Source organism: Miniopterus natalensis, chromosome 2 (genome assembly GCF_054644295.1).
Source record: "Miniopterus natalensis isolate mMinNat1 chromosome 2, mMinNat1.hap1, whole genome shotgun sequence".
NCBI classification, from domain to species: Eukaryota; Metazoa; Chordata; class Mammalia; order Chiroptera; family Miniopteridae; genus Miniopterus; species Miniopterus natalensis.
In genome coordinates, this window is record NC_142082.1 from 120,398,443 (window position 1) to 120,424,788 (window position 26,346).

The window sequence follows — 26,346 nt, forward strand, 5'->3', positions numbered from 1 at the left end:
ACTATATCACCCAGTTTAGTCCCTGTCTGTGCAGGAGTGTGCCTTAAAGTTTCGATTTTTACATACTGCTGCCATTTTTGCTAAGTTCCTTTGTTAAAAAATACTTAATATTTTTTTAACTTACCTTTAGTTAAGCAATACTATCTGTGAAATTACAGGTGCAATTGACTAGCTATATATTTGTGTGTGTGTGTTTATTTTTGTTTAAAATATTACAGATGTCTCTTTTTCTCCCCAGTGACCCATTTCACCCCTGCGATATTTTTTAAATGTGTATTAAAACAACTACATAACCATTTTGTGTACTATTTAAAATTGCATTGAATTACCTCTTTACTTATTGCCTAAAGCATCCCTGACAGGATGATCATCTAGCCTCTAAAAAGAATTTCCCTTCCTTCTCCTTTTCCTCTCGCTGTAAACCTGAACATAATAAATCCTTTTTGATAGTGAAATACGGCTTTTTGTTGAATAGGAACCATTATACATATTTATTTTATGTAGCAAATCTGATGTCTCAAAATATGGAGAATGCTTACATATTACTTCATTTTAATGTTTTGAGATCATTCAGGGTAAGGAGACTGAAAATACATTATATTTAGATGTTCACTCCTTTTTTCAGTGTAATTCATTACTTACCTCCACCCTTACTACTACTTCTACCTCAGATTGAGACACCTCTTTGGTGCAGTATTTGTAGAGAATAAACCTTGTCTGTGGGGATAAAATAGTTGCCTGACTGAGGAGGGTAGAGAGTCTGGTGTTATAACTTCCTCTTATATAGACTTTTCACCATTCCTCCTGTTTTTACCCCTTGCCCTTAGGGCTTCTGATACTTAACAGTTCCTAAGCCATTCCTCTAGTTCCTTGGTATACTTTTTCCCCCCTTTTTTGGTTAACATGTAGATTTCAACTTTCTCTGCTCTATTAAATCAGCAGTTGTCCATCTTCTTTCTATATTCCAAAACTTAATTGTCATCTCCTATTCTGTCACCTCAGCTTTTTGTTTTTTGGTTTTTTGTCATTATGTGTGAATTTCTTTTTAACGTTTCTTTGTTTTTATTTTAGTGAAGGGAATTGAGATTAAGTATATTAATTATTTCCCCAACTAGAATTGAAGTTCTATGAGGGGAGAGATTATGTCTGTCTTGTTTATTGCTCTATCCCCATTTGTTACCACAATGCCTTGCATATAGCTATTTGAAGGAATAATGTATCTATTAAGTTGTTTGTGTAACAGGTAACATAATTTCATTTGAACATCACTAAATGTGATTCTACAAAAATAACCCTTTTGTTGGACTGCTGTAATTAGAAGTAGAAATAGAAGCATTGCAAGAAATGCTAAAGGGACTGCTGTAATAAGAAGAAATAAAGAAACATAGGCATAAAAAATTAAAATGGCAATAAATAAGTCCTTATTATTGATAAGGATTATCAATAATAACTTTAAGGACTTTGAGGGAGAGATCAACAGCAATAGTCACAGTCGTGGACTTTAACACCCTGCTGACTTCACTGGGTAGATCTTCCAGACAAAAAGTCAACACAGAAACAGTGACTAAATAACACTCTAGATCAGATGGATTTAATTGATATTTACAGAACATTTTACTCCAAAGCTGCAGAATATACATTCCTCTCAAATGCACATGGGTCATGCTCAAAGATAGACCACATGTTAGGACACAAAACAAGTTCAAGAAGTTCAAGAAGATTGAAATCACATCAAGCATCTCAGATCACAAGGGCATGAAACTTGAGATCAACTACAGTAAAAACACTCAAAAACGTTCAAACACATGGAGGCCAAATAACGTGTTATTAAACAATGAATAGGTTACCAAAGAGATCAAGAAAGAAATCAAAAACTTCCTGGAAACAAATGAAAATGAACACACAACAACCCAAAATCTATGGGACACAGCAAAAGCAGTCTTAAGAGGGAAGTTCATAGCACTGCAGGCCTACCTCAAAAAGCAAGAATATTTTTTAGTAGATTAACCCTACAATGTCAAGAATTAGAAAGCTCCCCTGTGAAACCATCGGGACCAGGGCCTTTGTTTGCTGGGAGTATTTTTTTTATTACTGCTTCGATTTCATCAGTTATTAGCCTATTCAGGCTTTCTGATTCTTCCTGATTCAGTTTTACATGATCTCACTCATATGTGGAATCTAATAAACAAAATAAACTGAGGAACAAAATAGATCCATAGAGACAGAAGGATGAAACAGACTGATGAATCTCAGGGGGAAGGCAGAGGTGGGGGGAGTAGGTGGGGAGAAATTAATCAGAGAATTTATATGCATATATGCATAACCCATGGACACAGATAATAGTGTGGTGAAGGTCTGGGGGGTGGGGCAGATGCGCGGTGGAGGAGACCAATGGGGAAAAAAAGGGGGGATATCTGTAATACTTTCAACAATAAAGAGAAATTAAAAATAAAAAAAAACAAAAAACAGTGTCTGTCACTTAGGGGGAAAAAAAATGACCATTTTTGTGGTTGAGGATACTTGGATTCAGGAGGTAGAGGGACTTGCTAAAGGTTCTGTATGAGGTAGCAGAACCTGACTGCAACCCACATGTTGTTCTTGAGATCCTGGGCTTGGTACTGAAAGCTACTGCCTCTTTGAATTGCTGTAACAAGATCAACATTGAGCTAGCTCCCTGTTCCTTCAAATTATACAAAGAAACACTATAGGTAGGATAATAAGGGCACTGATATTTTAGGATATGGCTCTGAAAGTATTTTGGAGAAGTTCTGTATAATTAATATTAATGCTGTTACCGCTAATATTGTATGTGTTGTTCCCAAGAAAGACCTGTGTTAATTTGTTGAATAATTTTGGTGAATGTCATAAGAATACTAGTTTTTTTTATCTACATACTGAAAGAGGAAAATGAATTTGTGCAAGCCCAGATAAGGACAGAGGAGTATTTGCTCTTGGAGAGAGCTGCGAGGAACTGGATTCTTAGGCAAGAGCAGGACTTTAGTTAAGGCAAGAGGGAGGAGGGGTGGAGAATGTTCTTTGCAAAGGTGACATTTGTATATAGAGTATATTAGAGCTTACACAGTAACTTTTATATATGGTCTTTTGATGTTAAAGTGAACTAAAATGGTCATTTTTACTAAAGTGGTCATTTTAAGTGACTACCCCTTTGTCATTTCAGTTTATACTCATATCAGAAGGTTCTCAAACTTTCTCAATTCACCACATGATTAGTGTGCTAGTAACTTTTTCATTATACTCTTAGACTCAAAGAAATAAAAAAATTACATTTTCTTAGGGCCAGACAACTTAACTATTTATGTTCTAACAACTTTAATAAATAATACATATGAATTCTTTGATTTTTCTTCTTTGAACAAATTTATATATATATATATGTATAATTTTATATATATATATATATATATATATATATTTTTTAATCCTCACCTGAGGATATTTTTTCCATTGCTTTTTCAGAGAGAGTGGAAGGGAAGGAGGGAGGGAGGGGGAGAGAAAGAGAGGGAGAGAGGGAGAGAGAGAGAGAGAAAAAGAGAAACATCAATGTGAGACAGACACATTGACTGGTTGCCTCCCCAGTGCTCCCCAACTTGGGGCAGGGAGCAAACCCGAAACCCAAGTATGTGCCCTTGACTGGGAATTAAACCTCGACACTTTGGTGCATGGGCAGATGCTCTAACCACGGAGTCACACAGCCAGGGATGAACGAATATTTTTTATTTCATTCTTAATTTTTTTTCCAATGGGATGTGTGCATATCTTGGGTACTATACATACAACTTGTTAAATCTTGGAATCAGGTTGAAACTTCCATCATTTCATATTCTACATTGATCTTTTTGCCTTTTAAAAAAAATTACAAAGGCTTAGTTTTGCAAAGATATCATGTCATAAAAAAGAATGCAGCAGAATCTAATTTTAAAACTGAACTACCTGGAACTAGTGGTTTTTTCAGTGTTCCACAGATGTCAAAAATAATTTGCTTGCCTTGGAGAGGAGCTTTGAGTTCACTGCTCCTTGGTGCATTGTTTGGGAACCATCATCCTTATTTAGAATTACTAGGGATAGAATGTGTCAACTCACATCTATTTGAAATCTGAGAGACTTTTAATCCTAGTTTTAGTTTAGACCTCAAGTAAGTTGTTTTTCCTTTACCCGTGTTTTTAATGTTTAAAGTGATAATATTTTTACAAATAAAATAACAAAAATACAAAGCTTCCTTTCTTTGTATACAAAGCTCACAGACTTTTAAAAAGTGAATCACTGATATAGCTAAAAGTGTTTATTTCTTTATTTTTTAAATCTTTCTGAAGAAAAGGACTGTTTAAGTGCCAGTTATATGATAAAGGGAACAGGAAAACAACTAAGGTATGGAGAAATGGAACTTTTGTTACCTAATGTCCTATTTAAATCTCTCAGGTAAGTGATTTGTCGATAGTAAATGTGTTCTGAACACTGAAGGAAGGTAGGTAAATGAATACTTCATGCTTGTAATTGTTAGGCATATAATTTGATCTGAACTATGTAGTGGGAAGGACATATTATTATCATTCTTTAAAAGGCTTTGAAAAGTATGCTACACAAGAGCATTTTTTAGTAAATGTCTGAATTAAGACAAAATTAACTTACCATTTTCTGTAGCTATTTTGTTTTCTCCTTCATTATGAAAGTCTTGTTCAGTTCTTCTGACAGATGAGATCAAGAACTTCGGATACTTTTAAAATAAACTAAAACTCGATATGGGATTTTGACAATTTCAACATCTTAAATTTCAATCACAAAGAAAAGAAACCACATAATAGGCACATTTGTACTGAAGGAATGAATGTTTTCCTTTCTAAATAACCATTTTGTGTTAATGTTCATTGATTCAGATGTGTCAAATCAAAGCAGTGTTACTTATCCTACCATTTGCTTTCATATTAAATTGTCTAAATTTATAGAAAAGCATGGACACAAATCAAATAGTAGACCAAAATTGGTCTACTTTTGATCATGTACTGTTTTTCGTTTTTTTTTTTTAAATATATTTTTATTGATTTCAGAGAGAGGAAAGGAGAGGGAGAGAGAGAGAGAGAGATAGAAACATCAATGATGAGAGAGTCAATGATCGGCTGCCTCCTGCACCCCCCCCCCCCACCACCCCCGACTGGGGATCCAGCCCGCTACCCAGGCATGTGCCCCTGTCCAGGAATTGAACCCCTATCGCCTGGATCCTAGGTCAATGCTCAACCACTGAGCCATGCCCGGCCAGGCTGATCATATACTGTTAATCAGTACAGAGCCATTGAAATATTTTTCATATGGCTAAGATCCAACCAAACATTTAGATACTGCTTTATTTTTGCTGTGTATGTTCTGATATTCCTGGGCAGTGGAATAAAGCAGGTAACCATTTAAGACTTTCTTTTCACATAACCAGCTTATCTGTGCTTCCACTTTCTTCTTTGTAGATGGGAGCCTCAAAGATGATAAACCCTGAATGAGCTGACGACTTTGATGGTTTTTAATATCTAAGGTTTAGAGTAGGTATTCTATGTAAATGCTGTTTTTTATGAAGGCTTTTTTAGGGGAGGAAGGAGATAAAATTTTGTAAAAAGTTCTTGTTTAAAAAGCAGAATCATCTGGCTTTAAAAACAAGCTTTTGAACTACTAGACTTTCTGGAATTACATGGGTCCCATAAGCTTTGAAAAGTTTTTAAAGCTATGTGTTTTTTCTGCTTTCAAATAACATTTAAATACTCAGGGGGAGCTGGACATTTTGTTCATAAGAGTTTTTGCTTTCTACTTTTATGAGCTGTGACATGAAGCTAAGAACCAGCCAAAGTCTGTGTTAGTTCTTAAACTTGCAGTTTGTATCTTTATACCTTCTTTGAATGTTAAGTATTTTAGTTCAAGTAATCCACAGGATATCAAACTAAAAGCAGATAAGAGTTCAGAGTGCTATATCCTAGCCCTGGCTGGGTGGCTCAGTTGGTTGGAGCAGCTTCCCTGTACACCAAAAGGTTCGATCCCCAGTCAGGGTGCATACGGGAGGCAACTGATTGATGTTTCTCTCTTTCTCTCCCTTTAAAAATCAATAAAAATATATCCTTGGATGAGGATAAAAAAAAGAAAAAGAGTGCTATATCCTAAGTTCATAAATACTGGATTTATTTTCTTCCTTCTTCTCTCCCTCCACTCTTTCTCCCTCTTATATTTTTTGAGCAGCTACTGTATGCCAGGCACTTTTCAAGGTGCTAGTGAGTCAAAGATAAATAGTGGTTCTTATTCTTAAGTAATATAGAGAACAATGTGCAAAAATTGTGCAAAACACCATTTGCCTCTATAAAATGTGTAATTATTCTAGTATAAGAATATAGCAGGAATTAAAAATAAGGACTTTATTGAGCCTTAAACAACTTTTGAAAATTCCATGGAATAATTTTATTTTAGTGTCAAATGAAAACCCATCCTTTTTTTTTTTTGAGTTGCTGATCCTAATGTAGAAATGACTTTGTACTGAATACTATTAAGTCAACAGCAGCTTGCTATAACAGATATGATGTCTTGTATTCCAGGAATGGGCTCTACTAAGATCAGCTATTATATGTTGTTGTGGACTGAATATGCTGCTCCCTGCCCAATCATACGACTGTATTTGGAATAGGACCTTTAAGGAGATAATTTAAAAAGCATTATGCTAAGTGAAATAAGCCAGTCAGAGGAAGACAAGTACCATATGATTTCACTCATATGTGGAATCTAATGAACATAATAAACTAACAAAAAAAGTAGAAACAGACTCATAGATACAGACCAGACTGACATCTGTCAGACGGGAGGGGCTCAGTTGCTGAGCTGGGTGAAAAAGGTGAAGGGATTAAGCAAAAAAAGAAAAAAAAAACCGTCATAGACACAGACAACAGTATGGTGATTACCAGAAGGAAAGGGGGGTGTGAGCAATTAGAAGACGGTAAAGGGGGAATAAATGGTGATGGAAGGAGACTTGACTTGGGGTGGTGAACACACAATACAATATACAGATGATGTATTATAGAATTGACACCTGAAACTATATCACCCCAGTACATTCAAGAAAAAAGAAAGCAAGTACAGGGCAAAAATGAATGTGGAAAAGGAAATAAGGGGGCGGTGTCCAGTCTGAGAAGTTGTGCAGTGCCCAGTACGCACATATCTTCCATTAGTAAGTAACTGTGGTTATTTAAGAGTAAAATAGAAATATTATTTTCTGTTAAACAAAAAAGGAGATTAAGTTAAATGACACCCTAAGAGTGGGGTGCTAATCCAATATGCCTAGTGTCCTTATAAGAAGAGAAAGAGACACCAGGGATGTGCACACCTGGAGAAAAGTCCATGTGAGGACACAGTGAGAAGACAGCTGCCTGCAAACTAAAGAGAGGCTTCAGTAGAAACTAAACCTGCTGACACCTTGGTCTTGAACTTCTAGCCTTCAGAACTGTGAAGAAATGAATTTCTGTTGTTTAAGCCCCTAGTTTGTGGTGTTTTGTTATGTCAGCCCCAGCAAACGAATGTGTATGCCTTAACCTAGGCATGTGTTTGGTAAAGCAATTTCTTGTGTCGTATTGAAGTTCCCTACAATCACAGTTTTAAACCCCAATGTTAGGTTGTTGTCAAGTCTTCAGTTTCTTCCAAATATATAGATTCCTAGAATTATAAAACAGATTTCAAGAAAGTGTAATTTTCTTCTATTTGATTCAATCTGTTAAGGAACCATATATTGAAGGAGTCCTTGATAAGTGAATGTAATTCATTGACCTAATTACACTTTTGTTCAGTTTTTACTTAAGTTATGTTTTAAAATAATAGTGTACTATAGTTTGGCAGTATTTTCTTTCTCAGTGACACATAAAATAATGGTGTTTTTGAATCAGTGGCATCTTAGATGCAATGAGAGATATTTTCCCATTATTACCCCCCACTCCACCACCACCAGTTTGCCATTTAGCATCTCAGATAAGTATTTATGATCCTTAAAAATGCTCAGGAAAGGAGTTAATACGCATTTTCCCTTGGTAAATCATTAGACTTTCTTAAGTCTAATAATAAACATTGTATAAAACATCCACTCTATTTGAGACCTTTTTTTATATCAGCAAAAGTAGAGAACAAACTAGTCAGCACAGAATAGTAAATATGGCCTCTTAATCATTCACTGTGCAACCAGATTATCTGAATTCAAATCACAGTTTCATCACTTGTTAGCTGTGTGACATTAGGCAGATTGCTTAACTGTTTCCAAATTTGTAAAGTAGGGATAATAATAGTACCTATTTCATAGGGTTATTGTGAAGATGTAAAGAGTTATGCTCTGGAAAGAACTTAGAATAGTGCCTAGCACATAAAAGCTATGTAATTGTTAGCTGTTATTGTTACTGTATTTGAGTTAATATGAGTAGTGTTTGCTCTAATTTTTTTTTGAATGTCAGTCAGCTACCTGAAAAAACAAACCCTGAACCCTGGCTGGTGTGGGTCAGTTGGTTGGAGTGTTGCCTGATACATCAAAAGGTGGTGGGTTCGATTCCCAGTCAGGGCACATACCTAGGTTGTGGGTTCATCCCCGGTCAGAGGAGGCAACTGATCAGTGCTGTTTCTTTTTAAAATTTTTAAAATTTTACTATTATTATTTCTTAAACTTATCTTTATTGTTGAAAGTATTACAGATATTGCCCGTTTTTCCCATTGATCCCCTCCACCTCTCATCCATCCTCCCCTACCCCCTTCATCACACTATTGTCTGTGTCCATGGGTTATGCATATATGCATATAAATTCTTTGATTAATCTCTCCCCACTCACTGCCCCACCCCCGCCTTCCCACTGAGATTCATCAGTCTGTTCCATCCTTCTGTCTCTATGGATCTATTTTGTTCCTCAGTTTATTTTGTTTATTAGATTCCACATATGAGTGAGATCATGTAAAACTGAATCAGGAAGAATCAGAAAGCCTGAATAGGCTAATAACTGATGAAATCGAAGCAGTAATAAAAAAAATACTCCCAGCAAACAAAGGCCTGGTCCCGATGGTTTCACAGGGGAGCTTTCTAATTCTTGACATTGTAGGGTTAGATAATCTACTAAAAAATGTTCTTGCTTTTTGAGGTAGGCCTGCAGTGCTATGAACTTCCCTCTTAAGACTGCTTTTGCTGTGTCCCATAGATTTTGGGTTGTTGTGTGTTCATTTTCATTTGTTTCCAGGAAGTTTTTGATTTCTTTCTTGATCTCTTTGGTAACCTATTCATTGTTTAATAACATGTTATTTGGCCTCCATGTGTTTGAATGTTTTTGAGTGTTTTTACTGTAGTTGATCTCAAGTTTCATGCCCTTGTGATCTGAGATGCTTGATGTGATTTCAGTCTTCTTGAACTTGTGGAGACTTGTTTTGTGTCCTAACATGTGGACTGTCTTTGAGAATGACCCATGTGCACTTGCATTACCTTGAATACTTCATGCCATTCCCTTCTGGCCTGTAGAGTTTTTGATGAGAAGTCAGCTGACAGACTTATGTGAGCTCCTTTGTAGGAAACAGATTGCTTTTTTCTTGCTGCCTTTAATATTTTCTCTTTGTCTTGAATTTTTGGAATTTTAATTATGATGTGTCTGGGCATGCGCCTCTTTGGATTTCTCTTGCTTGGGGCTCTCTGTGCCTCCTGAACTTGTGTGACTTTTTCCTTGACCAGGTTAGGGAAGTTTTCTGCCATTATTTCTTCTAACAGGTTCTCTAACTCTTGTTTACTTTCTCCATCTTCTGGCATTCTTAAGATGCTAATATTGTTATGTTTCATGTTTTCCATAGCTCCCTTAGACTGTCATGTTTGTTTTTTCTTTTTGGATCTCTGATTGAGTGATTATTTTCTACTCTGTCTTCTAATTCACTCATCCAGTCCTTAACTTCCTCTAATCTGCTGTTTATTCCTTCCAGTGTATTCTTTATTTCTGATAGGTCATTCTTCATTTCTGACTGGTCATTTTTCATAGTTTCCATATCTGTTTTTATGCTGTCGAGCATCCTTACAGTCAGTATTCTGAACTTTATATCTGAGAGATTGCTTATCTCCATTTCATTTAGCTCTTTTTCTGGAGACTTCTCTTGTTCTTTCATTTGGGGCTTTTTTTAAAAAAAATTATTATTTTTTTATTGATTTCAGAGAGAGGAAGGGAGAAGGAGAGATATAGAGAGAAACATCAGTGATGAGTGAGTCATCGATTGGCTGGCTCCTGCATGCCCATGCCCCCCCTGGGGATCGAGCTGCAACCTGGGCATGTACCCTGACCGGGAATCGAATCTCTGTTTTCTGGGTCCTAGATTGATGCTCAACCTCTGAGCCACTCCAGCTAGGCTGGGACTTTTTTTTTTTGTCTCCCCATTTTGGCTGCCTGTTTTGGTTTGTTTTTATATATTAAGTAGGCCTGCTAGGAGTCTCAGTCTTTTTGGTTGGTCTCTGGTGCAGGCCAATGTCAGACGCTGTTTGTGACTGGCCCTGAGTACCCTGTGTGGAGCTATCAGCAACCCACGGCTTGAGGTCCCTTCTGTTGGGGCTGGGTGTGTGTGGACAGGACCAAGATGCACACCAAAGTCTGCTTTTCCAAGGCCTGGTTCCAGAAGCAGATCAGGCAAAGATTCAAAGCACTCTGAGGTCTGCGTCTGCTTGCAGGCTGATTAATCTGATTCTCTTAATGAGCCTCAGGCTGTAGAAACTCCATGGGATACGGTGAAAGGTTTTACAGCAGGGTAGAGCAGTTGCTTCCCCCTCAGGCAAAAGATGCTTGGAAGGTAAATGTCTGCCTGTGAAAGATGTCCTCTGCAGTATGGGTGAATGACTCTGCACAGGAATCCAGAGGGGTGCGCGCTGAGCTTTCTCCAGAGCCCACAACCCTAGATTCTCACACAGCTGCAGTCCTTTCGTCACTCTGCCCTCCTTCTGCTGGAGCCCAAGGTGAGTGGCTGCACACGAAACTTGGTTCATTGGCCCTTTAAGGGTGTGCCTGCATTTCCAGCCATCTCTCCCTGGCAGATGGAAACCTGGCTGCTTTTCAAGCCAGATGTTATGTGGGCACCTTTCTCAGTTCTGATGCTCTTGGCTGGGAAGCCCAGCCTAAGGTTTAGGCCCCAGAGTCCTCAGTGGGAATCCCCACAACTGAGATATCCCTCCAGACCTTCAGCTGCTGCTTGTGCGAGCCCAGCCAGCCCCCTCTTGCCTCTGTACTTCCTACCAGTCTCTATGAGGTCTCCACTTTTTCTCCTGTTTATGAGGGTGCTCTGTAGCTTGTCTTCAGTTGCAGTTGATTATTTAGGATGCTTTTTCTATATTTTAGTTGTAATTCCAGATTGGTCCTGGGAGAGTGTCAGGGTAGCTTCCACTCAGTCTGCCACCATCTTTAATTTCCTCTCTGTTTTTTGCTCACATTGACGTTTCTCTCACTCTCATTTAAAAAAAAAAAAAAGAAGGAGAAAAGAAAAGGAAAAACCCCCTGACAATTAGGGATGCAAATATAGCTTACGTTATCTGATGAAAAGTTAAGGTAAAATGAATCTACCATTTAATGATGGGTGTTATATACTAGACAAATGGAGATTAAATTTTTTAATTCTGTTTTTACTTTCTTTGCTCTCTAGCCACTGACAGTACAATTTACTTATTTCCCTTACCCTCAGGATCTCAGATACACATGTACATACTCATAAGCTCTTTTCCAAGATCTCTTCCCATCAAACTATTCTAGCACTGAGGTCCTTGAAAAGGTGCATCCTTGTGCTGTCAGCTAATCAGTTTTCTCTTTTTCATATCTGAGAGGTGTGTATCCAAAGTATTAGAGAACTTGAGAAGGCAGACTTTCTCTTGGTTCTACAGGTGGGATTCCTACTTTGGTCATACTGTGAAGTAGGCCTTGGATAGAGGAAGAAGGCACAGCATGTGGGATTGCGTCATGGAGTTTGAGGACTGGAGGACAGAAGACGAAGGGAGTGCTAAGGAACCACCCTTGGTGGGTGGAGAGCATGCTAGGCTAAAGTAGATTAATTAGTTTAGTTGTTAAGTTGTTCATTCATTTCCTTAGTATTAAATCCCTTTACCGGACCAGCCTCTGTGCTAAATGCTAGCTTACATTCAAGATCAGTTATAATTTGTTTTATATTGATAGAAATTCTAGTTTTTGTGAGAGAAACTATTCTTAAAAATGAAAGTATATATTCATATGAGTGATTTTTATGATAAGTTCAAATTAAATTATTTTTAGAATGACTGTATTATGTGTAGGGGAAAGATGTGCATGGGGACAAGGAAATTTAAACAGAAATGTAAAGCTTCTTGAGAGGGGCTCGATGAATGTTTGTAATGGGGATGGGTGGCAATCACTGAAGATGAACATGACACTGAACCAAAAAAGGTAGGTCCTCTATAGCAGCTCTTCAGACCTTGTGCTGTGCTTGTAGAAACCTTAACAGAACTATGACTCAACCTATTTTTCTCTAGGATCCCTCCCTATAACCCTCCCTTATTTAGTGTTTCCTTTTTAGTTATAGTTACGAAATGGTGACGTTCTTTATTGAAAATTCTGGCCAAAGGAGACGAAGCTGTTTGGTGGTTTTGTTTCTCCAAGCATAAAAGGGATTCCAGAATAATACTCAGTTCTAAAGAATTCAGTGCTATCATTTCTTTTGTTCAAGTATGTATACAAATTATTCTGTCATCCTGTTTATCCAAATATTTCAGAATTCTCAGAAAAAGTACATAGCATTTGAGAAATCTCAGTGTATGGTAGATTGTCTTCGGTTCTGTAGTCTTCTCTCTCCCTGCCTCTTTAAATCTCAATAGGTAGTTTGACTATAGGAAATCTGTGTTTTAATAAATAAACATTTCCACAAAAACTGGTAAGATATAACTTAAAAGTTTTTAGGACTTCTGCCTCCAATCCTTGTAGATTTGACTTAATTTCAGATTTTCTGAATTTATTAATCACTGCTTTTCATTATTTGGGGGGAGGGACTTGAGATTGTGGGTGATCCATACTAATTACTTAGGACATGGCAGTTTTGCTGGTTTTCAGTGAAGAGACAAGGCTTTACTGCATTTGTATAGTGTTTCTGAAAACATACTATGTATGAGAGTTCTTAAAAATCCTGTTTGTCGCCCAGCTGGGCGTGGCTCAGCAGTTGAGCATTGACCTAGGATCCAGAAGATCGCAGTTTGATTCCTGGTCAGGGCATATGCCCGGGTTGCTGGCTTGATCCCCAGTCGGCTGCGTGCAGGAGGCAGCCAATCAGTGATGACTCTCTCATCATTGATGTTTCTATCTCTTTCTCCTTCTCCCTTCCTCTCTCTGAACTCAGTAAAGATATATTAAAAAAAAAAATCTTATGTTTCTCATTGAAAATCTATAATGAAATTTACTGAGATAAAATAGGAAATAGGAGGTACCAGGAGTTATTTCTCCGTACATGACGATTTTTCAAATTGTATTTTTAAGCAGAAAGAATGTTTTTGCATCAGTGAATACATTTGGTGTGAAAATTGTTTAAAACTTTTACAGTTTTGGAAAATATTAGCATGCATTTGTATTTATTAAGTTCTCATTATATAGGTATTACTAATAAAAACCAGAAGGATATGTAAACAATACTGGATGAGGTTTCTGCCTTTTGGAACCTTAAAGTCTAATTAAGTAGATGGGATTTGCAAAATTGAAAGAAGGAAACAATGCTATGTATTATGTAAAAACTAGAATGAGTTAAAAATTAAGAAATTGAGAATTTATAATCTGATTTTTACATTTGAAATAATCAGAAAAGGTTTCATTCAATAAATATTCAATAAATACAAAGTGACTACTATGTGAAAGAATTGGATACTTGTGTTTGGATTAGCATAGAGAAGTAAGGAGAAGGTGATTCCAGTTGAAACAGCATTGACAAAATAATCTATAGTAGTACCTATGTGTGAAGATTAAATGAAATAATCCAAATAAAACATTAGAATAATGCCTCGTACATAGTGTCTAGTAAAAGTTATCTATTATTGCCCTGGCCAATGTGGCTTAGTTGAGTGGGTGTTGTCCCATGCATGGAAAGGTTGCCAGTTCCATTCCTGCTTAGGGCACAGGTTGCAGGCTCAATCTTCCAGTAGGGGGCATGCAGGAGGCAGCCAGTTGATGTCTCACTCTCACATCGATGTTTCTCTTTCTCCCTCCCGTTCCCCTCTCTTAAAAATCAATTAAAAAATCTTTTTAAAAAAAGTTAGCTATTATTATTAGCATGTTTATATGTACGTTTGAATATTCTTTAATGGGAGTTATAATAATGTTAATATACCATTTACTAAGTGCTTTGTGCATCACTCTTCTTAGCATTTTGTATACATTTAATTTAACTTTATGGGGCATAACCATTATTGTTATCCCCATTTTACAGGTGAGAAAAACTAAATAGAGTGGTTAAATATATTGCCCAAACATCTAGGAAATTGAAGAATAAGTATAATGGGATTAGATTGTATCATTAGGTGTAGCTAAAGAAAGGCTGTAAATACTGGATTGTTTAAATCTGATAATTGTTCAAAAAAAGCAATCAAATATAAATATTTGGGGTTGTTTTCATTGACAATTTATATAGTTGTGAAGTGTTGAGCTGAAGGGTGTGATGTTTATTTTCTAACCTCAGCACTATGCCATCATTGATACATTGAAGATAGAATATATTTTATTTATTTGTCTGTTTTGATAGTTCTTTCTGAAGATAGCCCTTTCTGTTATACTAATGCTTAGTTTGCTTCCCTAGTATTATTTGTGTGACTCACGTTGAGGAATTTTTGTTATAAATACTTAGGCCTGCTACTCCCAATTGCTAAGCATAAGAACACGTCTAATTAGTTGAAACCTGGGTTGCACATAATAAAGTATATAATATAAAACTGTGGAAAGAATTTTAATCTAAAACTAGTATGATTCTGGAGTTTTTGTTATTAAGTTTAGTAACTTAAAAAAATCTAGATGGAAAATAATAGTATTAACAAAGTTATTATGTTCAAGTACAATTGCTCAATGAATATCCTGCTGGTCAAGACTTGCTTGTGAGTTACCTCTTTAAACAACTAAGGGATATGGGAAGACCTTCCTCTACACTCGTTCCAAAAACACTTAGACATCTTGCTGGAAATATTAATGAGTTCATTTTCATAGTAGAATTGAACTCACGGCAATTAGTAACAGTTGATATTACAAATTGGCATCATTTTGAAGCCTTAGGGTCTTCATTCTTAGCAAGACCCTTAGCACTTTTCTGGAGATCCTTTACATTTCATTCACTTGCATATTTCCTACAACATCTATTTTAAACTTTAAATCTGCCTCACACCCATGGCCTCATCTTAAGTTTCTCCCATGATTGTCAGCGGAAGAGCACAGTTATTTCTGAGAGAAACTACAGAACCCTTAGAACTCTCTTAACTTCTGTTTGCCTGTATAGGGTGGGACAAAGTAGGTTTACAGTTAGCACTCAAAACAGAGTTTATTCTTGTATTATTATTTATTAAATACTGTTTTATTTTCCACATGAACAACTGTAAACCTACTTTTGTCCCACCCTATTATCTAACTTATTTGCATTTAGATCCATCTTAAGAGCCTCACTACAGTGTTAGGAAAAGGCATTTGGCCTTTGATCTGTACCTTGGTCCTTCCTTTCCTATTGTATATCTCACAAATATTTCAAATGCTTAACACCAAATTCCTCATCATTTCCCATTTATTTATTTATTATTTATTTATTTATTTATTTATTAAAATATATCTTTATTGATTTCAGAGAGAGGAAGGAAGAGGGAGAGAGAGAGATAGAAACATCAATGATGAGATAGTCATTGATCGGCTGCCTCCTGCTCGCCCTCTGCTGGGGATCGAGCCCGCAACCCGTAATCTCCTAGATCCTAGGCCTACGATGCTCAATTGCTAAGCCATGCCCAGCCGGGCCATTTCCCCCTTTTAAATTGTCTGTGTATGTGGGTTACATCATGAGCTAGAAAACTAGGAGTCATCTTGTAACTGCTTGCTACCTTACTGCCTTTTTATTGGCTCTCCCCAGTCCAGTCAGATTCCACCTGTTTGCTGTCTGTCCACAGTCCATGCCAACTTTCATTTCCTTAGTTCTAACTCATTGCTAACCTATGTAGCAACAACTATTATGTGGATACTGCTATTGTTACCATTTTGCAAGGTCACACAAATAATGCCAGTAGTTTTCTCCAAATAATTTATACATTAATTTTAATTTTTTGAAGTAATTATTTTACCAGGAGAATACATTGACTGGGAATGGCCAAGAGAGCTTTAAAGGTGAATAGTAATGAAAGGAACTGTAGATATTACTAGATACACTATTAATTTATAATGATAAAAGTAATATGATTTGGCTATTAATATAGTCAGATGAATCGAACAGAAAGCTGTCAATGTGTTTATTAGATCTTAAAGTGGAAAACACATTTTCTTAATATAGAACCACAAGGAGAAAATCTCGAAAGGAAAACTTCAAACAGATTTAAAAAGATGACCTAGAAAAAAAATTGACATTTTATGATAACAAAAGTTACCATCATCTTATTATATAAAGATCTTTTCAAAATACTAAGGAAATGAATAAACCAATATAAAAATTGAGAGAGGACATCAGTGAAGAACGTGAAGATAAATAAATACCTAAAGCCAATAAAAAGTTAACACAAGTTCATGCTGATACTAGGATTCAGTGAAACCATATTTACCTACTATATTTAAAGATAGCTATAAGCCCTCGCCTGGTAGCTCAGTTGGTTAAAGCGTTGTCCGGATATGTCAAGGTTGTGCATTCTTCCTAGGTCAGGACACATACTAGAATCAACCAATGAATGCGTAAATAAGTGGAACAACAGATCGATGTCTGTCTGCTTCTCTTTCATCAATAAATAAAAAATTTAAAGAGCTAAACAGTAAGGGTGGAGCAACCTTTTTAGGGGGAAATTTGACAGCATGTTTCAAGAGCATTAAAAAAAAGCAGTGGAGCCCTGGGCAGTGTTTCTCAGTGGTTAGAACAAGGCTCGCACACGGAAGGGTCTTGGGTCAGTTCCTGGACAAGGGCATGTACCTAGGTTACAGGTTCCATCCTGGCCCTGGTCAGAGTGCGTGTGGGAGGCAACTGATTAATGTCTCTCTCTTACACCAATGTTTCCCTCCCTCCCCCCCTTTTTGTCCCCCTCTCTTCCTCCCTTCCACTCTCTGTAAAAAGCGATGGAAAAAATATCCTCAAGTGAGAATTAACAAAAATATTATAGAGATGGAGACAAAAATTTATATGAAAGACTATGTAGCTTTTATGTATATCTCCCACACAGATATGATTAAATGAACTGTGAAGTGTTCATATCTGATATCATACTATGGAGCTACTAAAATTTTTATTGAAAACAAAGAGATGATACAAGTTGAACCCAAAACAGGATGCCTCATTCTCCTAATTAAAAAAAAAAAAGGTTCTAGCAAAAGGCTTTTGTACCAAAGTGATAACAGTAGTTTAAAGGTATTTCTTGCCCTTCCTCTCTCTGAAATCAATAGAAATATAGTTTTAAAAAAATATGAAAAAAGGAGAAGGGATGTGAGATAATATCTAGCTGAACTATTCTAAAAACTAGATAGTATACCACACAATTTATTCTGTCAAAATGTCAAAAGTAGCGAAACTTGGCTTACACATTTATTTTATTAAAAATTAACAATTATTAATGTGCTGAATTGAAATATTTTTAATTGTATTTTCTTGCTTAGTTCAGTATACATTATTTTAGATAAAAATAGTTGTAATGATTGTGTATTTTTATTAGGTATACCCCTACTGTCCAAGAATTCTTGTTAATATAGGTATGTATTAATGTACTTATATAATACAAATTGTGTTGAAAGTAGGCAAATGGCACATTGATTGCTTTTACTGAACTGAGTTTTGTGGAGTTCTTCTTTATAAAATTGATAGGGAAAAGCAATCATTAAGTAGATTCTTTTTAGTTATTTCAGTCTATAAACTTGTTAAATTTTTGATACATTCAAAACCTTTGAGCTGTAGTAGCAGAAAATTTAGTAGTAGGAAACTACTACCTTATAATTTCCAGGTCAAGTTTATTTGTATATTTTACATACATATCACTGTAAGCCTAGCCTTTCAAGAGCAGTATAACTCTCATTTGTTCAAGAAATTAAATGATTGGCTGTTGCATATAGGACTTCAAGTCCCAACTCTTCTTTAGCCTCAGTGCCCTTTGTAGTCTGGTCCAGTCTGGTCTCTCCATTACATGCCTCAGTATTTAGTTCAGTAAACATTTATTGAATATATACTATAGAAGTCGTGTTTTATAATAAAAGGATGATATGCTATGGTAATCCTGCTATTGGGATGTGCAGTCTGTTGCCTCAAGCAAGGTCTTAGAGCTATAAAAACATAGTACAGTGGCTTTCAAACTTTTTTTTTCTGGACTGATAAAAGTGCACTCAAATGCCATGAATAGTTTTGCTGTTAGTGACATCCTCTGAGCAACTTTTTTTTTTTATACAATTACTAACAACCAAAATATTATATTCCCTGGATTTACAGGATAGTTGTAAAATCTGTATATTTAAGAACTCTGCAACCACCCCACCCTTCTGTTTTTTAGAGGTAAAATGTGTTTAGGCTCAGATAATTATAGTTTTTTTCATCTGCATGACTATTCAGTAACACTATATTTGAATGGAATGTAGGTCAGTTCTTTCTTAGCAGGACTAATTTTTTATATTGCACGATATCCATTTCATGCTTCGGACCCATAAACCAGTAGTATACCTTAGTAATCAGTATATGACTGAAAATGCCTCCACAAAATTCCATGCCTCTTAGAGAGTGGTGTTAACTGAATGAGAATCATTGGGCTAGAGCATTGTGGCCAAAGGAGAAACTTGCTCAGTAAAGGTAGTCAGAGAAGACACTAACCCTATCACCAGGCTCTAATGTATGGGAGAAATTAAAAAATAGCTTCTTGTTGAGGAGGGCAAAAGGGGAAAGAGCTTTTTCAAAGAGCCAGCTAGATTTCATTTTGCAGCTGAGGAGAGCAAAAATGTTAATCAGCAGGAATTCCAGAAGGCACAGTGGAATGATTTGGAAGGGAGAGGAGGCATGCAGGATTTGATCAGATTAGGAAATGTACAGACCAATATGGAAATGAGAATCTGTACAGTGATGGATGAGACCTGGTAAAGCTTGGTCTGCTGTCAGTGATGGAAAACATGAAAGTGAGACCTTATAGAATCCTTTTAGAAAGTTGTTCTTAAAAAAAGTAAAAGTGTTAACATACACAGAACTACAGTGCAGATGAACCCTTACGTAACTGTCATCCACCTACATAATCATCAACTCATGGACACTCCTCTTCTGCAACTCCCAGCAATTCTGTGTTCTACAAAGTGACTCAGTGCACTGACAGGTAATATGAAACAAAAGTTTCGCAAAGAAGTGCTCACCGTTATTTTGTTTTGTTTCTTTTTCTTTATAAAAATTCACTGCACTATAGAAGACTCAGACAACTTAACACCAGAAAAACAAACAACCTAATTAAAAAGTGGGCAGAATACCTGAATAGGCACTTCTCCAAGGAAGACATATAGATGGCCAATAGACATATGAAAAGTTGCTCAAAATCACTAATCAGAGAGATGCAAATCAAAACCACAGTGAGATACCGCCTCACACCTATCAGAATGGCTATCGTCAATAAATCAATGAGCAAATGTTGTGAGGATGTGGGGAAAAGGGAGCCCTGGTGCACTGTTTGTGGGAATGCAGATTGGTGCAGCCACTGTGGAAAGCATATAAAGGTTCCTCAAAAAATTAAAAATGGAACTACCTTATGACCCAGCAATTCCACTTTTGGGAGTATATTCAAAGAAACCTGAAATACCAATGCAAAAGAATATATGCACCCCTATGTTCATTGCGTTGTTATTTACAATAGCCAAGATTTAGAAGTCACCCAGGTGCCCATTAGTACTGTGGATAAAAAAAGCTATGTGGTACATTTACACAGTGGAATACTACTTGGCTGTAAAAAAGAAGGAACTCTTACTTTTTGCAACAACATGGATGGAACTAGAGGATATTATGCTAAGTGAAATAAGCCAGTCAGAGAAAGACAAATACCATTTAATTTCAGTTATATGTGGAATCTGATATACAAAGTGAACAAAATAGAAACAGACTCATAGATACAGAGAACAGACTGACAGCTGTCAGGGGAGGGGGGGAGGGGGTTGAGGGGCTGAATGAAAAAGGTGAAGGGATTAAGCGGTACAAAGTGGTAGTTGCAGAATAGCCTCAGAGATGGAGATTGCAACATGAAGAATATAGTCAGTAATGTTGAGGTAATGGAGTATGGGGCCAAGGTGGGTGCTTGGAGCAGTGGGGGGACCGCTCTGTAGAGTGCATGGTTTTCTGGGCAATTTGCTGTACATCTCAAACTGATGCGGAACGGTGTATTGAATGTAAACTTCTGGTTGGAAAAAAAATTCAGTGCACTAAATGGATTTCATGACTGACAAATAGGTTATGCCTGGCAGTTGGAAATTTGAACTTAGGGTTTGTTGTTAGACTGCACCCCTCAACAACTACATATCCTTAAGCCTGTTACTTATTTCTAATCCTCACATCTCTTTCTATGTAGTATATACTGCTTTAGTTTTTTATTGTTGTTAATCCTTACCTGAAGATATATATATATATATTTTTAGAGAGAGTGGATGGGAGGGGGGCAAGAGAGAGATATATCAGTGTGAGACAGACACATCGATTGGTTGCCTTCAGTGTGCACCCCGACCTAGGTGGGGATTAACCTGCAACCTAGGTACATGCCCTTGACGGGGAATCGAACCAGCAACCCTTCAGTGCTCAGGCTGACACTCTAACCACTGAGCAACACCAGCCAGGGTTTTTATGAGAATTATATGAAGTACTAGATGTTAGGATGCTAGTGCTTAACAGTGCCCTACATTCCTAGAAAATACTCAGTTAATAGTAGATGCTATTACAGTCTTAAGTGATAGAGCTGGGATTCGAATCTAGGTTTCATTCATTCCAAAATCTGAGTTTTTAGCTTGTAATTTTCTAATCTGACATATACTTTATAGACAATTATGAAGAAAAAAAGAAAAATCAATCTAGAGATAGTTAAATGTGTATTTTCTATCATTCATACATAGGTTTTTTTCACTCTATATCAAGTTGCAAACATTTCCCATTTCTTTGAAAAGTTTCAAATAATATTCCACCACTTTGTTCCCTAGAGTCAGAAGTGTTAGGCTATTTCAAATAAAATATTTATCTAGTTCTAGTTATTTAATCAATGCACAGTTAAATTTTATTGTTATTTTGAAACTTTATTATGGGAATTTCAGTCATATACCAAAGGAGAAGGGTGTGATGAAGTCCCCGTGGACCCATCCTTTAGCTTCAATGATTGACAACTCCTGGCCAGTTTTATCTGTGGCAGCATACACTGCCCAGTCTATGTCTTGTGTTATTTTAAAGCAAATCTCAGATGACATACTATTTCATTTTTAAATATTTCAGTATATATCTCTAAAAGATAAGGAATCTTTTTTTTTAAACAAAAGAGCAATATCACTGTCATACCTAAAAAAGTTAAAAATAATTTCTTTATCTCATGAAACTCCTAGGGCTTACTTTCATCATATATTCATTGTTTAAACTGTCTCTTAAATGATAATTTAAAAAATAGTTCTAAAATAGTTTCTTTACTAAGGACACAATGAGGTCAATATATTGGTATTGTCATCCTTGCCTTCTGAGTTTCAGATTTATTGGTTGTGGAAACTGGCCATTTTTGTCTTTTATAGCAGAAGCGTGGTTCTGTATGAAACAGAACTAAAAAGTGTTTCTTATATTTTTAAAGGGTTATTTTAAAAAACAACAAAATACCTTCCTTATGTAGCTCCAGAAGCCTAAATTATTTGCACCTTGGTCTTTTATAGTTTTTTGAGCCCTGCTTAGAGTTTCCCACAATCTGGATTTTCATGATTGCAGCTCCATGGTGTTGTCTAATATGTCTTCTATCCCCTCTAGTTCTTTAATTAGTACTTGCATCTAGAGGTTAATCAGATTTAGGTTCAGTCTTTTTTTCTTTGTTAGTTTTTTTTTTTTAACATTTAATTTGTTCAGTATCTCCACTGTATTTCTTTTTCATATTTATTATGGCATCATTTACATATAATAATACACTGTTTTAAGAGTGCAATCTGATGAATTCTGGCAAATGTACACAACTTGGCAAATCCCCATGGGAATCAGGATGTAGAACATTTCCATCACTCCTGCCCCTTTCCAGTCAGCCCCCTACACATCCAGCTCCTGAAAACCACTGAAATGCTTTCTGTCACTAAGGTTTCACTTTCTTTAGTATATAAGTGGGCTCATACAGTATATAGCCTTCACTTTCTGTTTTTCTTGTAGCATAATACCTTTGAGACTCATTCATTTTGTTTCTGAGTAGTATTCTACTACATGGCTGAACTAGTATTTGTTAATCTGTTCACCAGCTGATGGACATTTGGACTGTTTCTGGTTTTGGCTATTACAAGAAAAGCTGATTTTTTTGGGTACAAGTTTTCAGTGAATATGTTTCCATTTCTCTTGGTAATAACTAGTACTAGAATTTCTGGGTCATATGATAAGTGTATCTATATTTATATTTATATTATTTATATTTATATTATTTATATTATTTATATTTATATTTATATTTATATTTATATTTATTTATATTTATATTTATGAAACTGCCAAACTGGTTTCTCACATGGCTATACCATTTTTAGTAGTCACCAACAATATAGGAGATACTCAGTTGTTTCAAATCCTATCACTTGCTATTCCAGTTTGTGTGTCGTGATAGCCCATTATGGTTTTAATTTGCATTTCCCTAATGACTAATGATATTGAGCCTATTTTCTTGTGTTATTTTGCCATCCCTGTGTTTTCTTTGGTGGAGTATCTTCAAATTTTTGCTTATTTTTAACGATGCACTGAAATTTACCCTGGTATGTGGTGTGTGGAATAAATCCAATGTCATTTTTTAATACTGCTATCCAGTTATTCCCCAAACCACATATAAAAAAGTTCATCTTTTCCCACTGATGTGAGTTTCTACTTTTATCATAAACTCAGTTTGTCTGTGTATTTGAATCTATTTCTAAATTTTTCATCCTATTCCTATGAATTAGTTTTTTGAGTCCTAACTAATAGGGCTTTACAGATATCCTAATTTTCTTTGGTTACTTTGTCAGATCTATAGCAATGATATGAATAATTATTTTAGAACATGTTATAGCTTCTCATTTTTTCAACATTAATTAGTGGCAATGAAAATCATACCTTTTAAAGGGGTTTTTAAGTTAACACATTAGTCCTGTAAAGCTCAATTTTGGCAGAAGCAGAGCTCGATGAAATTCAGTGATGCTTGTTATAACATCTCTGTTTAAAAGTTGTTATTTCTTATAATCTGACTTTATTTCAATTTCAAATACTTGTTAACCTAGTTCTCATACAGCTTTCTCTCATCCATGTAAAAGGAGAGAATAACTTCTACCTGTTTACATTTATTTAGAAATGAGAGCTGGGAAGAGAGATTGGGAATTCAGTCCCACATTATTGATATATAAAATCAATGTCTGTTTTCATTTGTTCCCCTTAGATATAAAAAGCTTATAATTCATAAAAACTTTAAAAAATACTTAGTTTTTTTCTTGGTTCTCTTTTCCTAGTACTTATTTAAAAATTGTGTTTCTCCCATAAGGATACCAGCCAGCTGTGTGCTTAGAGAATTATTAATCTTTGCAAGAAACCGAAGTTGAAAATATCTTTGCTCACCTTTGTCTATTAACTCAGTTCTTTTTTGATTTCATTCTTTTCTTATTTCTCACCATTTCTATCAAATTGTTCATCTAGTTATATTTATTCCAGTTATATAAGATAGCTTAAAGAATTTTAGGATGCTTGTTGCTAAAAGAACTGTACAGATTGCTAGAAGAACTTCAGAGGGAAGTTGTGATTCATCAAGTAATCCCTGTTCTAAAAGCTGCCTGGGATGTAACATGCACACTCTCCACAGAGATAGTATGGTATGATGAATAGGTTCCCAGGTCAGTGGATAATGGTGTTGCCATGGAAAAGAACATTCAGAATGTTAACGTGGGGTGCCACAGTCCATCTCCCTGATTTGTCTCATCTTGGTAACTCATTCATTTATCAAACATTTACTGAAGAGTTTTTCCCTTTCTTTTAATGTGCTGCTGATAAGAGAGTCTACATTTATTGAGGGCATGAGAGGAGGGAAGGTTAGTGGTGAAGGGCTGTGTTTCAGAAATGAAAACAAAGATAAACAACATCCCAGTGCTCACGGAGTTCATGGGTACCTTCCTCAACTTTTACTTTTTATCTATACTATTCTATGATTTAAGAATTCTAGCTTCATGCTACTGACGTTCAATCCTACATTCAGGGATTTTTGCAATCTAGGTACTGGAGAAAGGATGATTGCTTTCATAGAGTAGAAGACTAGAGATGAGACCACTCTTTATTCTGTCCAGGTCTTGTACTGTTGCTTCCCAGCCCCTACCATACACTAAATGGTTGATTCTCATCTCAGTACTATATGCTGAAGAATTTCTTTACTCAGTTTCTTTTCTGTTTTAGGGCCTCTGTCATACAGTTTTCATTATTGTGCTTTTTTACATTTTAATGTTAGTTAACCAGAGTGAGTGTTCTGTCATAAACTTTTTTTTTTAAGTAACTTTTCTGGATATCTTAGTATTTGTGCATCCAGATGATCCACCCTACTTTCCAAATAAATTCTCTTAAGATTTTGATTGACATTTTTATTCAGTTTATAAGTTGACTTATAGACTATAGACACCTCTACAATATTGTTCTTCTCAGTTTAAGAATAGGTTTTAATTTATATTCCTCAGTAAAGTTTTATAGTTTTTTCATAGTGTTTTAGTTTATTTTTAGCGTTACTTTTAAAATTTTATAATCTAAATGGCTATTGATGTTACTTTGGGAAGTTATTTTTGCTTACTTATTGAAAAACCATCTTAAGTAACTCTAATAATTCTAAAATATTTTTAGGTTATATTTCTGACAGGATCGTATCATCTAAAGTGATGAAGATTTGCCTTCTTTCTAATGCTGAAATCTCTTTTTTTTCTTACCTAGTTTTATCAGGTAGTCCTTCCAGAGTGATGCCAACAACTGTGTTGATAGTGGACATTAATGTCTTAACTCTAATTTTGCTTTTAAATTTTGTTGATATTTTACCATTAAACATTATACTCTATTGGTTTTAGAAATTTTTTTAAAAAGTCCTAATAGAGTTTCCTTTTCTAATCAGGACAAATTTCTTAAACTGTTGATAGCCTTTACTAAATTTCTTTTATTGATTCTATTTTCCACCTAGGAAATACCATTTTTCATAGGATCAAATTACCTACTGTTTGTTTGACTAGTGTCTCCACTTTTGGTACTTGTCTCTGTTAATCTGTACTGTGAATTGCTGTATACAGATTCTTTTCACAAAATCAGTTTGAGCATGTTTTACTTATATTCCAGGGAATTGTAGCACTATAACATTTTTTCATGTTATGTAGTGAAAAGTACAGTCTTCTCAAGCTATTTTTATTACTTATATTTCATTGTGATCAGAACATGGGCCTTTCTAATCTTCACCTTTGTCAAGAACTGTGAAGGGTCAGAGATCTTACCCTGCTTGCAGGCTACCATGTCAGCCTACTATAGTTTTATGGATCCTGACAGAAGACACAAATCTCTTGGGTCACAGACAAGGACAGTTTATTACTCATAGCAATTGCAGTAGCCACAGTATGATCATTTTTCTCGCACTAGTTATCCAACCCCATTTCTGACGGGTACATGAGTAGGACCAGATGATACCAGTACACACAGTTTAGTTTCATTACAGGAGAGGACCCTGAACATTCTCTGGAACCTCAGCCTGCTTATTTCTTGAATTCACCCTTTCCTTTCTTTCCCCAGCTTTCTCCCCACATCAGCCTAATTTAAGACTGTCTCAGCTTCCATATCCCCCATCTTGGACCTTGTGTCTTTGAATGTGCTGCTTGTGTACTAGGTTCCTCCCATTCCAGACACTCCAGTGATCCTTCTTGGTTTGCACAGTGGCCTCAGTCTTTTTTTTCTCTTTGGAGAATTTATAAGTTCTATTTTCTTTCC

At 35.8% G+C, this 26,346-nt stretch overlaps 1 protein-coding gene across 1 annotated transcript in view; it reads left to right on the forward strand.

Moving 5' to 3' along the window:
• PAWR (pro-apoptotic WT1 regulator) overlaps nucleotides 1-26,346 on the forward strand; it is a 100,865-nt gene that overhangs the window by 39,596 nt on the left and 34,923 nt on the right. The gene's annotated exons all lie outside the window — the stretch shown is intronic.